The sequence below is a fragment of the Danio rerio genome, chromosome 20, assembly GCF_052040795.2.
Source record: "Danio rerio strain M-AB ecotype USA chromosome 20, GRCz13ab, whole genome shotgun sequence".
NCBI classification, from domain to species: domain Eukaryota; kingdom Metazoa; phylum Chordata; class Actinopteri; order Cypriniformes; family Danionidae; genus Danio; species Danio rerio.
This window is the reverse complement of record NC_141040.1, coordinates 21,592,501-21,608,518: the sequence shown is the minus strand read 5'-3', so window position 1 is coordinate 21,608,518 and position 16,018 is coordinate 21,592,501. Positions and strand designations below refer to the sequence as shown.

The window sequence follows — 16,018 nt, the reverse complement described above, 5'->3', positions numbered from 1 at the left end:
AATGCCAACTGACCAGCCGAGGCTTGAACCAGCACCTTCTTGCTCTGAGGAGATCGTGCTACTCACTGCGCCACCCCGTCACCTCTTCTATCGAAGTTTATAAATAAACTTCAAATAAAGAAAAGGATGAAATATTTCGGGGTTGTAGTTTGTATTCAGACTAGCTGGTAGTGAAGAGCTTTCAAGCTCAACACTGTATAATTTGTACTTCCATCTATACTCTTAGATTTATGTTTGAGTAATTGATGTTGTGCATTTACTTCTGAATTCAATAGTAAGGGTGCAGCCTTTATGATGCAAGCTGAGATTGCATCACTCAGCGATGCAATGTCAGACACAAGGCACTCAAATAGAGCTAGTGACTTCACTATGTTTCCATCCAATAATGCAAATACACTTTATGCGCAAAACTGGATTATCAATTTAAAGACGTGCAGAAAAAGCTGCGTTTCCATTTGACGAGTCAAAGCGAACGAAAGCATCACTTCCTTACTAACTTGTGCCAAATATCAACAGTAAAAACAGAATTTACTGCAATAAGAGAGGCTGCGCCAATCTGTTCTTCATCCAGTAAATGACTTGCGCCTCAGAAGGCAATCCTAATATGCAATCCTAACTCTTGATTCTGGAGGTCATCAATAATATAATAAAACTAATACTGAAACGGTAAGGCATTTTATAATGACCAAAACAACATTTCAGATGTTTTATAGTGTGCTCAGCCTGCTGGTTTGTCCATTCACACACATTTTTATCACCACATGATCTCTTTTAACAAAATCACATCATCTTTTTTAATGCGCATGGTGCAGTTTGTGCGGTAAAAGTGTTTTCATCATAGTTTATGCGCATGTTTTCTTATCGAATAAACAGTTCATCTTACTCAGTCATGCGCTTACGTTTTTGTTTTTGTCAATTTTTTTTTATGTGCATATGCAAAATGCGCATAAAAATAGGCGGATGGAAGCACAGCTACTGTGAGGGGTAGGGTTAGGCGTACTGTTAGGTGAGCCCATTAAAAAGCACTGGATGCAGCTCAGATTGCACTGCACCAGGTCTGTATCCAGACCCCTCTCTCTGAATTTGCTATTATTCTTTGATTCTGTAATTGGCATGATACACTTACATCTGTAAAATAAATGTTAACTTTTTTGATTAATTCTGGAGTTTCCTGAATTCCTTGTCTCCAGTAAATTAAGTGGAGTCTGCACTACCATTTTGATGTGCCATGATTTTATCGATTTTCAAGGTGCATATGACTGTTTGAAGCAGGAGGCGTGGCAGCATGAAGACCTTGTAATCATTTAATCACTGATATTAACAAGTTGTATGGAAATGACTAAATTCAGTACTCTTCTAGTATAGTTGAGTAGGAGGCAACCAGATTACTTGAGTTTTAGTTAACTATACATCCTCTGACAGGTCCGTAGACAGGGAGGATTCAGATGGTTCGAAAGAACTATCACCCACTGACAAAGGTCCAGAATTTTTGCCACCATATTCTCATTTGACCTATTTTGACTGCTATGCTGTCATAAATTTTGGAAATAACCCATCGAAGGTTTTAAGAAAACGCACAATATGACATAAGTGATGTCAACTTTCACTATTGAACACCACCGACTGTGGTGGTGAAAAAAAAAAAAACATTTTACAAGTAGCCTAATTTTATTCTAAATCTTGAACCTTAATCTTAAGAAAAAAAATTGACTTCTGAAAAGGTCCGAAGCACCAAAAGCAGCATATTAAAGTTATAAAAGTTATAAAAAAAAGTGTATAAAAATCCAAAATTAAACAACAAGTTCTCTGGAGTAGCTTACTGTATATAATGTGTAAGTGCTTTTTATACAAGAGATTCATCAGAATGAACATCAAAATCAGTCCAAGGCACTCAAAAAATGTGGAAAAAATAATAAAAAGCCTTTATTGAGATGGCTGTTTCTTAAAACTGCGGCTGCATCAGGTTACCCTGATGAAGTTAAGTATTATCTAAACGTGTAGGCACAGTTTTAAGAAATAGCCATGTCAGGAAAGACTTTTTAGGATTTTTTCCCACATTTTTCAAGTGCCTTAGACTGACTTTTGCTGTTTAAACTAATTAGGCTGTTGTTGATAGAGGAATATTCAAGAGAGGCTAGAAGAAAATCACAAAGCTCTTTTTTATATTTGTGTATTATAAATCTTTAGGAAGTATTTTGGTACATCAAAAAGGAAGGATACAACAAGCTAATCCAGCTAAAAATAGTGTTTAAAATGCCACTTATTGGAGTATTTAAACATCATAATTATAGAGAAAATGAGGTGAATAACCACAAAAAACTCCATATTTTGAGAAAAAAAAATACTTTCACCATGCTGGCTACGGGCCTGTCTGACTTTAAATTGTCGAGAAAATGTTTGTGAGAAGAAACATAATCCTGGGGCATTGAACTCTAAGCAGTGTTTGGTCCCTAATGAATGTACAATGAGAAATGTCAGACTTAAGAAAATATCAAAATCTAAATTGTATCACAACTAATAATGTGATCAGCTAAAAACATGAGTGGTAAAATAAAAATAAAAAAATGGAGCAGATTGAACTCGAAGCTAAAAAGGCTTACATGCTTTTAACCTTTGACCATTCATCGGATTCCGTCGTCGGACTGATAGAATGGAATCTCATCACATCATTTAATCATTCCAGAGTTCCAAACCTGTTTGAGTTTCTTTCTTCTGTTGAACACAAAGGAATGCATACTGAAAAAATGTTAAAAAAGGAATTACTGACTAGCATTGCTTTGTTCTTGTGTAGATGTCAATGTCTGCTACTTCCCAGAATTGTTCAGAATGGCTTATTTTGTGTGTAACAGAAAAAAGAATTTGGTAAATGTATAAAACCACACCTAGAGTAGAGGGAAAAAAAAAAAAAACATCTTTGGGTGAACTATCTCTTCACTTAATGCAACAAGTAAACATATTCTTAATAAATAAATAAATAAATAAATAAATAAATAAATAAATAAATAAATAAAGTTAAATACTGATTTCACAGCCAGTGATGTTAAACTTTGATGATGACATTGATTTTCTGGAGGACAGAAAAACCTAAAAAATAAATAAAAATGACTAGAGATTTGGAATGACGCAGAGTTGAGTTATTAATAACAGAGTTTCCCCCATGAACTATTCTTTTAATTTCAAAGACTATTCTCGAGGACAACATGTTTCAATTAAGCATCCAAAGCTCTGTTTGACTCACAGACTGGCTGGAAGTGAGTTGAGGTCGCTGTTCTGAGATCAGTTGGCAGGCGCACTGAAGAGAAGTCAGCCTGACAGCTGCGCTCTCATTTCCCCATCCTTGAGCTCAACCCAATTGCTGGCAACACAGCGTCTTACAGGGAGATCTTGCCATCAGAGAAACCCGTAACTGGAGAGAGAGAGACATATTCCTGCCCGAGATGATGAAACAGCAAAGAATCGATGCGAGATGAATAAGGATTTGCTTTTTCATCCTTCACTCACTCCCTCTCTCTCCCCCTCTCTCTCTTCCCCTCTCGCCCGCTCTCTAAATTGCCTATTCCGGTTTCTCTCGGTAAACATAACTTCAGGTGGGCCGTTTGCCGTGTCTGTTTGAACTGCGGTACAATCCGCTGATGCGCGCAGCTTACCCACCCAATACGTTGCCTACCGAGTGTGTGTGTGGATGATACACTGCTTGTAACCCTGTGATATTGAGTTTCAGTTTGTTGGAGAGTGTCTGGGGTGAGAGCTTGTACTCGGTAATGGGATTTCTGCCCAAAAGTGCGGAGCACCGCATCGCCCGTGTCCTCAGCCGAGGCTGAACAACAGCGGGACTACCGTATAATGCACTCTCATACTGTAACACAACTTAGAAATCGACCGTGCTGTCCGAGGGGAGATGACAGAGAGGCAGATGGAATGCTTCACTATGACAAAATCCAAAAAAAAAAAAAACTTTCTGCTGCAGCTTAAAAGTTGAATACTGTATAAACTATATATTGCAGATTTTAGGCCCAAGTTAATGCTAAGTATAATGTATATGAGAGCACAAACATCACCTCCGAAGTTGAAAATTATATAAACAGATATGGAAAAAATAAAAGACCACTTTACAATTCACAATTTCTCTGCATTTACGATTTATAGTTAGACCCATTTAATAAAATGTAACATTATTTTAAACTCATTTAATCATTTTCTTGTCGGCTTAGTCCCTTTATTAATCTGGGGTCGCCACAGCAGAATGAACCGCCAACTTATCCAACAAGTTTTTGGAAGGAAGCCCTTCCAGCCGCGACCCATCTCTGGGAAACATCCACACACACCCACTACGGACAATTTAGCCTACCCAATTCACCTGTACCGCATGTCTTTGGACTGTGGATGGGAAACCGGAGCACCCGGAGGAAAACCCACGCGAAGGCAGTGAGAACATGCAAACTTCACACAGAAACGCCAACTGAGCCGAGGTTCAAACCAGCGACCCAGCGACCTTCTTGCTGTGGTGCGACAGCACTACCTACTGCGCCACTGCCTCGTCCTATAGTTTAAACTAATTCTTGACTAATTCTTAGATTGTATAGGCTACACAATTGTATAAATAAACAGTTTAGGTCGAAATTATCAGGCCTTCTGTGAATTGTATTTTACTTTACTTATTTTTTTTCAAATACTGTACTTCCCAAATGATGTTTAACAGAGCCAGGAATATTTCATAGTATATCATGTAATTTCTTTGGTCTGAAGAAAGCCTTATTTGTTTTATTTCGGCTAAAATAAAAGCAGTTTTTAAAAATAATAATACCAATAAAAAACATTTTAAGGTTAATTTTATAGTCATGAAGTCAATATATATATATATATATATATATATATATATATATATATATATATATATATATATATATATATATATATATATACATAAAGATAACATAAGATAAGATAAAATAATAATTGTTATTTAAGCTATTATGTTTAGAAATGTGTTGAGAAAATATCTCTGTTAAACAGAAATTGGGGAAAATATACAGGGGGCTAATAAGGAGGGCAAATAATTCTGACTTCAACTTTGTTTACAGTGCTCAGCATAGATGAGTACACCCCTCTCAAATCTATCCTTTAAATGTATATATTTTCTATAGGATGCTTTACAATATTACATTTGTGCTTGTACATTAGATTAGTCAGTACTGAAACCAAATCTGGAGCTTATGTAACAAAATAACTTATGATAACAGTTTAACACTAGAAGACCCAAATTGATTTGTTATAGAAAAAATATTTAATACAAATGTAAAAAATTAAGAAACAAAAAAAAAGGTTAAAATTTTGTTGAAATTTTGTAGGCTGTAATTTTATTTCACAACATTTTGTTTGAATTTGATTCTATTATCTTTCAGTTTCTAAATATATTTGTGACTAAAATATATATTTTATGAAATATATATGTTTAATAAATCTGTTTTGTTTAAATGCATCAATATTACCCATACTCATTGAGAAATGGATACACATATTCATTTTCAAAATGAGGAGCATTAATTATGCTGAGCACTGTATAGACAAAGTTGAAGTCAGAAATATTAGCACTAAGCACTTTATTTTTTGTGACAAGACTAAATTACTAATAAATACAGTATGAAGCATCCAATTTAGATATATAATTTTAATAATAAAACAATAATGATGATAATAATAATAATAATAATAATAATAATAATAATAATAATAATAATATAAATTGTAGATGTTTAAAAACAATTCTGCATTTCATGCAATGCAAATTCAAATAGTAAGCATTCATATAGAAACATATGAATGCAGAATGAATTCCAATAGCAACTTATGATATATTGAAGCCTTATGAAGCAAAAAAATAAAAATAAAATAAAAATAAATAAATAAATCCCTGTACAATAAACTTAATGACAAACTTAATAACTCTCCAATAAACTTCTAAACTTAATAACGCTATAATGCAGTAATAATGCTGCAAATATTGAATAACCTCAATAAACAGTGAGGAGTTGATTTTGTTTTGACAGTAAATATTTTTGACACTCTGATTTCAGAGCTGTTGACTGCATGAACATTTTGATAAATATTTCGATATTATGAGATTACACTTTTGATTTATATTGGATTATTTTATATTTTATTTAACTTATTTTTTCTCCACATTTTTACTGACAAAAAAAATTACATTAAATGTTTCATTTTTCATTTATGTTGAACAGATTTGAACAGAAACTAATTTCTACAACTTCACTTGATATTGTGCTGGGTGATAATTCTGCCTTGATAGCACATTAAATCTGTCATCCCTCAAATTCAGGTCAAAGATAAACCTGTACTTCACTTTCTTCCTTCCTTCTGACCTGCACCGTCAGCTCTCCACTACATCTTTACACAAATTAATTTTTAGATTACATTGCAGCTTTGCCTTTTAAGAGACTGATAACAAATTCAGCTGTGTCTACAATGATTTTCACAAAAAAGAAGTAATCTGAGTCTTTTAGCCGTAATCCTTGTTGTATTTTATTTAATCCGCAAACTCATTCATGGTCCCTGTATTACGAATATTAGAACATAACTTGACTTACAAAAAGTCTTAAGCTTTCCATACAGGGTTGAAATCACAGTAAAGGATGATGGTATGCGACTGTGTGCCCTTTGGATCAAAATTGAGCTTTTAAACTCGATAAACACCAGTGCGGTAAAACCGTTTAGAGCGACTACCCTAAAACTTTAAATGCTACTTAACTTCCAGTGCTGCATTTGAATTCAGGTTGCTGCTGGGAATGTATGTATGTGTGCGTGTGTGCGCGCGTACATGTTTCTTGGCAGCACACTGAAATGCAAATCACTGTTTGGAAATAAAGAGACAGCCTCCACAGAAAGCAATGCTTCCTCTCTTTCCCCTCTCATCTGCTGTCAGTGTGAACGGGAGCACACTTTTAAATAATGAAACACACACCCTCTCTCTGTCATAAAGAGAACCACTCACACACAATCTGTCATTTCAGAGGGAGGGAAATATCCCTGAAAATCATCTTTGAGGGAGGAGAAATATTGCTAAATATCACACATACACATGCGTACATACACATACACACACACACACATGCCATCTGCCGAGCTGCTGGGCTTGTGTTTGCGACTTTCTATTTTGGGCTCGGTTATGTCTGTTTTAATGTTGTGTGTTTATTGATTTGGGTGAGTGCATTTGTTTATTATGAGAGATTAGCATGCAGAGTTTAGCTGTTGACAGGAGTTTTTACATTCGAACATCTTGGCTTTTATGAAAACAGTTTGATGAGGAACATCGCTCTATGTTGAAGGCATGAAAAAAGTACATTTGAACTATTTTTCTTGTATTATTATGATCTTCTTTTCATTCTAAACAACTATCTCTCGATTCTGAGTGGTTTTGTAACATATAAACTTATATATGGTTTTGTATAATATAAAATTAAGAATTAAGAAACAAAATTCTCTCAGAGTTCAAATTGTATCAGCAAGCAATGTATTATTTCACATTGTAAAGACTGTAGCAACATGTTTATAATAACAATATGTTAAACATACTAAACTGTAAAAATGCTGGGTTCCATACACTCAATTTGTGCCTAGACAACATGAAGAAGTTAAGTTAACTCATTAGTTTTTACAAATTTAAGTGGATTGAAGATAAAACAATTAAGTTGTCCAAAAAGAAACCTCAAGAATTGTGTTGTTTCGGCTTATTTAAATAAGTAGTTTGAACAAACAGCAAACATAGTTTTTGAAACATGTGAAAACATGGTATTTGGTTAAACATGCTGACAACATGTTTATTCATGCTAAAGCACCATAATAGAAAGACTCTAGCAATGTTAAAACATACATAAACTACGGCAACCACAGTTAGCTTAAATGCTACATTAGGCTAACAACATGGCCTAATACACTAAAAGGGGGCCTCACACCTGAAGCGCCACTCGACGACTCACCACACAGCGCCATGCATTTCATAAATCTAATTATAGGTTTCTATCAGGGTACACACATTGGTGCCGCAAGCTGGCCAGCCACGTCTCAGGACACTGTTCATATTTCTGTTGCACCATAGAGCGCCATCAGAGTAGTTTATTTTAAATACATGCGAATGTGCGTGTCTGGTGTGCAATACTTTTAACTGTCATGTGTGCACTGTGTCATGTTAAAGCATTCTAGAAACAAACTAACAATGTTTTGGTTCATGCTTGCAATTCCAATGAATGCTAGAAACATGCTAACAAATGTTAAAGTCACCATTACATCAGATTTCACTGTACTGAAAAAAACTGCTTAAACCAGCATAGGCTAGTTGGCTGGTTTTAGCTGGTCAACCAGGCTGGTTTTAGAGGGGTTTTGGCCACTTCCAGGCTGGATTTCAGCCATTTCCAGCCTGGTCTAAGCAGGTCAGGCTGGGAGCCCAGCCAAAACCAGCTATGTTCAGCTTAAACCAGGCTGGTCAAGCTGGTTTTAGCTGGTCATTTTCCAGTCTGACCAGCTAAGACCAGGCTGGAAATGGCTAGAAACCAGCCTGAAAGTGGCCAAAACCCCTCTAAAACCAGGGTGGTCAACCAGCTAAAACCAGCTAACCAGCTTTGGCTGTTTTTTTTCCAGTAGGGGTACTGTATATTATAGTTGATTTAGTTATAAACAATGTATCTGTGCACTGCAACATCTTGTAAAAAGTAAATTGTACTCACAAATTTTAACAAATACCATAACCTTACCTAGAGGAAAAAAAAAAAAATGCTTAAACGAGCCTAAGCTGGTTAGCTGATTTTAGCTGGTTGAATAGTCTGGTTTTAAAGGGATTTTGGCCAATCCAGGCTGGCTTCAGCCATTTCCAGCCTGGCTTTAGCTGGTCAGGCTGCAAGATGAACAACTTAAATAGTGAATTAGAAACTGATTTAGTGAATTTAGAAACTGTAATGCGTAATGTAGTGACCTGTATATTTTCTATAGTAAACTCTGATGTGTTGTAGAGAACTTAATACAGTATTTTGTTATTAATTTATACTGGTTGTTGTCTTACAGATTAATCCAAGTAAACTTTAGTATAATATAGTTAAAAAAAATACAAACGTTTTTACTATTTATTACAATTTTGTTTTCATGCTTCGTAACAACACACTAAACATAAAAGTTTTAGTGAAAGTCTACAGGAATTTTAGATCTTTGTTTTATGAAATCCAAGTGTTGTCAGGTACAAATGATACAGCATCTTAAAGGGTCACGAAACACCAAAACACATTTTTTGAGCTGTTGACAGTCGTATATGTGTCCCACACTGCTAAAAACACTATTAGGACACCTATATTTCACTAAAAAGTGTAAATTGGTTGTTTTTGCATTATTTCAAGCAAATTCGTACTTCCGGTTTGAAACGAATTTTTGAAGCTGCGTCACGGTCATGACATAATAGCGTTGTATTCCAGCGTGCAGACTGGGCGTCTGTGCCAGAGTGTGTCTTATTACGTCTTACAGTGTGTTGCATTAATGCATGAGTAAGGCTTGGTTCAAACCAATCAGCGCGCTCTATTGTGCAACTTCATTAATATTCATTACTGTCATAGTGTTTAGACGGCAGAGACGCCACGTTGTGTTGGCAAAACAAGCGTGAAGTGTTGCTTTTATAGTTTGCTGTCGTTAAGTTTAGTTTTCATTTTCTCTCTGTGAGAGCTCAGCTGGAGTCACGTGTGGATTAACAGTGTACGCGACGCTCGACAACAATAACTTACGTGTCTAAGGAGGATTATTGTTTAACTGAGAGCTGTTCTCATCTGCAAACGCTGAGATCCGGATTCGCTTGTAGTCTCCTCTTAATAAAGACGCGGCTCTAGTTGCTGGTGATTGTCCTGTCTCTACAGATTTGGTAAGTGAGCGACCAGTGCTCTTTGTTTATTCAGTGGGTATCATTTTATTCGTATCAAACAAACTATTGCATCGAGTGTAAACAAGTTAGCACTACAACCAAACAATAACCTCGTGTTGGATTTTGTGACCGCAATAACACACGCAGCTTTCTGACACTACCTGCCGTGTACATCTAAGTTTCCGGGAAATGCGGAGTTTTTTTTCTCTCATTCGCCGTGCGGTATCAAACATTGCATGAAGAATACACGCTTAGAGCAGTTCCTCGAATCAAATATCACGCATGTCGCAAGGGACATGAATGAATTTCCTGAATGAAAGAGCCAAACTGCAGTTAAAGTCCACCATTTAATAATTTGGCAAATAATTCGACTACATATGTCCATGTAAACACAGTCACTTTGTCCGCTGTGGTTGTGTGTTTTGACTCTGAAATTCAGTGCGCCCAAATAGACACTCCCACACCAAGCCTCTTTTCTTCCTCCGACACTCCCCCCTAAACAAAGCTGGACACGCCCACTTTTCTGACTTTTTCCAAAGTAGAGGTGTGAAAACACCCTGCTGAAACGAGGGGGTTTCATGGCCCTTTAAAGGTCTGACCCAAGTTTGTTGGTAGCCCGAAAACTTTAGAAGGAGATACATGTACAGTTTAAACTTTAGTCAAAAAGAAAAAAAACATAGTTGAAACAGAATTTCAGAATGATGTCTCTGTCAAGCCACCATAAAAATATTATAATAGAAAAGATGTTGCTTTTACTTGTAATATGTTTGTATTTTTACTGCATTTTGATCAAATCACATCAACCAGCTTAGCATAAGAGACTTATTTTCCAAACTGTACCAGCTCTATATACAGTATATGTGTGTCAAGTGTGTAACATGGGCGTCACATCCTCTGAACTGCCACTCACTGTGCGCTTGCAGTCATCCCTGGATACAAAAGCAGAGTATAAAAGCAAAAACACACACAGCCTTGTGGCAGCAACATTACTACAATAACCCACGATGATCACAGAGCATTATTTGCCAATGTCCTGTGACCTGAATACAAAACTCTCACAGTTTCACTCTCAAATCTGACTGCACTTCAACTTCACTATTGAAAAAAGTATCTTCCTGAATTTTTAATATCCAGCTCACAGCCACAGTTAAATGATTTACATTTGAAAAGGAAAAATAGAGATCTCTAGTGCTCACACTGACTGTTTAATGTGGTTTTCGCAAGTAGGACATGTTCCTAATCTTCTCCGCTGGTCTTAGAACAACAATCCTCCTCTCATGAGTTGTTAAAATTTGTCAAAAATGGTTAAATTAAGAATTATTATTCCATTTAGTCTGTGTTGGACTGAAAAAGAGCTATGTTTTCTAAAGCTGGGGGTTTTAAAACTAGGGCTCAGCGACCAGCAGGCAGACACTGAAAATCTGAAAGAAAAGCTAAATATAAAATGTGTTTTAACAAATCAGTTGAGAGTTCAGTTTGTTTACGACAACTATAATGATGACTGCTACTACTACTACTACTACTACCATGACAACAACTACGACTACTACTACTATGACAACCACTACTACTACAAAGGCGACTACAGCTACTATCACTACTACAATGACAATTACGACAACTACTACTTCTATTACTACTACTACAATGACAACTACTACTACAAAGTTGACTACTACTACAACTACTACTACTACTACCATGACAACTACGACTACTATTCAATTCAATTCAGCTTTATTTGTATAGCGCTTTTACAATGTAGATTGTGTCAAAGCAGCTTCACATAAATGGTCATAGTACTACTACTATGACAACCACTACTACTACAAAGGCGACTACAACTACTACCAATATTACAATGACAACTACGACAACTACTACTACTACAATGACAACAACTATGAGTACTACTACAAAGACGACTACTACTAAACTACTACAACAAATACAACGACTACTACTACTACTACAATGACAACTACGACTACTACTACAAAGACGACTACCACTACAACTACTACTACAACAACTACTACTACTTCTACTATTACTACAAAGACAACAACTTCGACTACTACTACAAAGACCACTACTAATAAAACTACTGCTACTACAACAACTACTACAATGACAACTACGACTACTACTACAAAGTTGACTACTACTACTACAACTATTACTACTACAACGACAACTACTACAACTACTACTACAATGACAACATCTACGACTAGTACTACGACGACTAGTACTACAACGACAATTACGATGACTACTACTACGATGACCAAGACTATGACTACCACTACAATGATGACTACTAAAATCGTGGCGGCTACTACTACTACGACAACGACGATGACTACTACTACAACTATGATGAAAACGACTATTAATATGACTATTACTACGACGACTACTACTACTATGACAATAACTACTACTACGACAATGATGACTACTACTACTAAGATGACAATCACAACACCTACTACTACTTCCACTACTTTGATGACAATGACTATGACTACTACTACAATGATGACTATGACAACTACTACTACGACTACAACGACAACTACGACTATTTTTACTACTATAATGATGACAACTATGACTACTTTTAACACTACAATGATGAAAACTATGACTACAGTGATGACTAATACTACAATTATGATGACAGCGACTACAACTCCTACTACTACTACGATGACTACGACTCTGATGACTATGACTACGACGACTACGAGGATGACGACTGCTATCACTACTACTACTATTATGACATTTAAGCAAGTGGCGATCATCAAATATTGCATTGTATGATGACATATTGTTATACAGGTCAAATACATAAGATTTTTGGGCATATTGTTCATTGTTTTCAAATGCATTAAATAACATTAACATAATGATTATTTGAAAGGTGTTATTAATTCATGTTTAGCTAAATAATGCTAACAAAATGCTCCACTAATGCATCTAGCAACCAGCCAATGCTATTTTAATTAGTTTATTGCAAAAAATGTCATTTGAGCAAAATTTGAACTTTCGACCTCTCGCACTTGACACCAGTGTAGAGTATCGTATCAGTTCCATGAGTACCGCCTGACTGACACACGGCTACTTTTCATGGCCCATATGCGTCTGGCAGCTGCTTTCCAATGTTTCATTCTGTGAAGGCAATCACTGTAACGTGGCTCTGCATGTCAACGCTCAAATGCACTTCATGATCAAAATTAGAACTTGCTTGAGATCTGCCGCTGTCTGTTTTCTACTTTTGTATAGGAATGCTTACAAGAAAAAAAGAGAAAATCATTTGCAGTTCTTGGCAGAATAGCTTTTAGTGGGTTTAATTAGCCAATTACAAGTGAATTGAAACAAAATTAAGCCTACAGAAAAATAAACTCATTTTAAAACCAGCCCTGCTTTTTTTTTTTTTTTTTTTTTTTTCAAACTCTGCTGGCAAAGTTGGTATTAATTTTTATATCGAATAAACATGAACTGAATTAGACTTTTCAAGTAGTTAAAATTATTTGATTTTGCTTTAGATTGCTTTTTAAATTTCTGCATGTTTCTTTGAATATATTTATGTATATTCTTTGATACCTGAAAAAAAAATTGAGAGGAAAAAGCACGTTTCCTGTCGAGCCCACTCGCTCATAGATTTTACAATGTTTTCCCAGGAATATGGAGTATTTAATAAGAAAATGTCTGGTGCATATGGAAAAAAGTGTCTCCCACAGGTGGTTTGTCAAGGCCACTCACCTGTACAAACACACAAATACACAAACACACATATCACTTACTGAAGTAAAACTGGAATTGCTGATTAACAATAAAAAAACAATACTTCGACAACAACGGCTACTATGAGTACTATTACGATGACATCTACCACTACGACTACTACTATGACTACTACAACTACTACTACTTTGATGACGTCGACTACTACTAGGATTATGATAATGACTACTACTACTGTGATGACGAAGACTACGACTACGCTGACTACGACAACGACTACTACTACGCTGACTACGACAATGACTACTACTACTACTAGTACGATGACAATGACTTCGACTACTACTATGACGACTACTACTACTACAATGACAACAACGACTATGATTACGATGACTACGACTACTACTACTACTACGATGATAACTATGACTACTACTGCAATGACGACTACTATGACAATGACTTTGGCAACTGCTATGATGATGATGACTACTACTACTATCACTAATACTACTACGATGACTACAATTACTACTACATTGATGACTACTACTACTACGATTATGACGACGATGACAATGACGACTATGACTACTCATATGATGACGACTACTACTACTAGTACGACAACAACTATGACTACTACTATGAAGAATACTACTGCTACGATGACAGCGACTACGATGATGACAACTACTACTACAGTGACTACTACTACTGCGACAATGACTACTATTATGACAGTGACTACTACTACAATAACGACGACTACTACCACAGTATGATGATAACAACAACGGTGACGACTACTACAGCAACGACTACTGCTGCAATGACGACTTCTACTACAATGACTATGACTACTACTATGATGACAACAACTACGATGACTACTACTACTACTACAATGACTACGATTACTACTACAACGATGACTACTACTACAATGACGACGACTGACTACTACTACAACAACAACTGATTACTACTATGAAGACGATGACTACTACTATTATGATGACAATGACTACGATGATGACTACTACACTAATGACTACTACTACTACGATGATGACTACTACACTAATGACTACTACTACTACGACAACAACTATGACTACTACTATGAAGACGACGACTACTACTATTACGATGACAACGACTACCATGTTGACTACTATGACTATGACAATGACTACTATGACAGAGACTACTACTATTATGATGATGACGACGATGACTACTACTACTAATAATACCAAAAAAGTACATAAACAACATTATTAATTTCTATTCATTTGAATATACACAAATTAAACTGTATCAAATGAAAAGTAAATCTGTGCAACCTGATCTAAAATAAAATTACTGTACAGTTTAAACATCTTTTTATATTGTTAAATTATTATATTGTTGTTGTTTTTAAGTTGTATTTTGACACTCCTGTTATTTAGCAATGTTTAATATTTACAGTAATTTTACTTTTTAGATAAGATTGCAATGATTATTGCAGCCTTTAATCATCATTTATAAGGGATTTATATAGCATGAATACTCCTCACTTCCGATTAGGTCACAAAAATGCATGAAGTTGAGTTAATAAAGCATTTATTAACATACACAGTAACTATTAATTTATGTCTGAATAATATGAGGTTTAAACCTTGATTTCAAAAGATTATTAATCATTTACTAACTCGTTCTGAATGATCTTAAAAACCTTCAACTACTCTTAAAAACAAATGGTTTGTAAATAATGCAGTACTTCATTTAGTAATGAAAAATAAACCATTAACAAAGTATGAAAGTACAATTATTAAGCACATTATACATGTGGTTGTAGGTCAAGAATACAGCATTTGTAGCTGCAGTTATAAACTACTAACGTTTATTAATGTAGAGTAGAGTTAATGCCTAAGAAATAATAAATTAACTAGATGCTAATGCTTAATGAATGCTTCATAGTATGTAGTTATTATAAAGTGTTACCAGTAATTCTTGCTCTATAGTAGGTTAAGATTGCATATGCTCAATAGGAATTTTGTTCCAGAAATAATAAAAAAGGGAGCTGACCAAGGCCCTACTGGGGTATACCTGATGCTGCCACATGTATTGCATAAATTCAGAGATTGCAAAGTGAATGGTTAATTCACAAGGTCTTCAAACTGGATGCACCTCAACCATGATGAAAGTTCAGTCCTTGCATGACCTTGATTAAAAAAACATATTCCCCATACACTCTAAATGCGCAAAGCACTATATAAACATCCCGCAAAAAACAAATTAATTAAATGAATATATAAATGTGTGGTTAATATTCAGCTCACAGTGCAGTTGTCTTCCCTAACA

General features: G+C 35.4%; 1 long non-coding RNA gene across 4 annotated transcripts in view; it reads right to left on the bottom strand.

Annotated features, from left to right (window-relative positions):
• The window catches only part of LOC110438169 (uncharacterized), a 236,490-nt gene that overhangs the window by 121,894 nt on the left and 98,578 nt on the right, over nt 1-16,018 (bottom strand). The window lies entirely within an intron of this gene.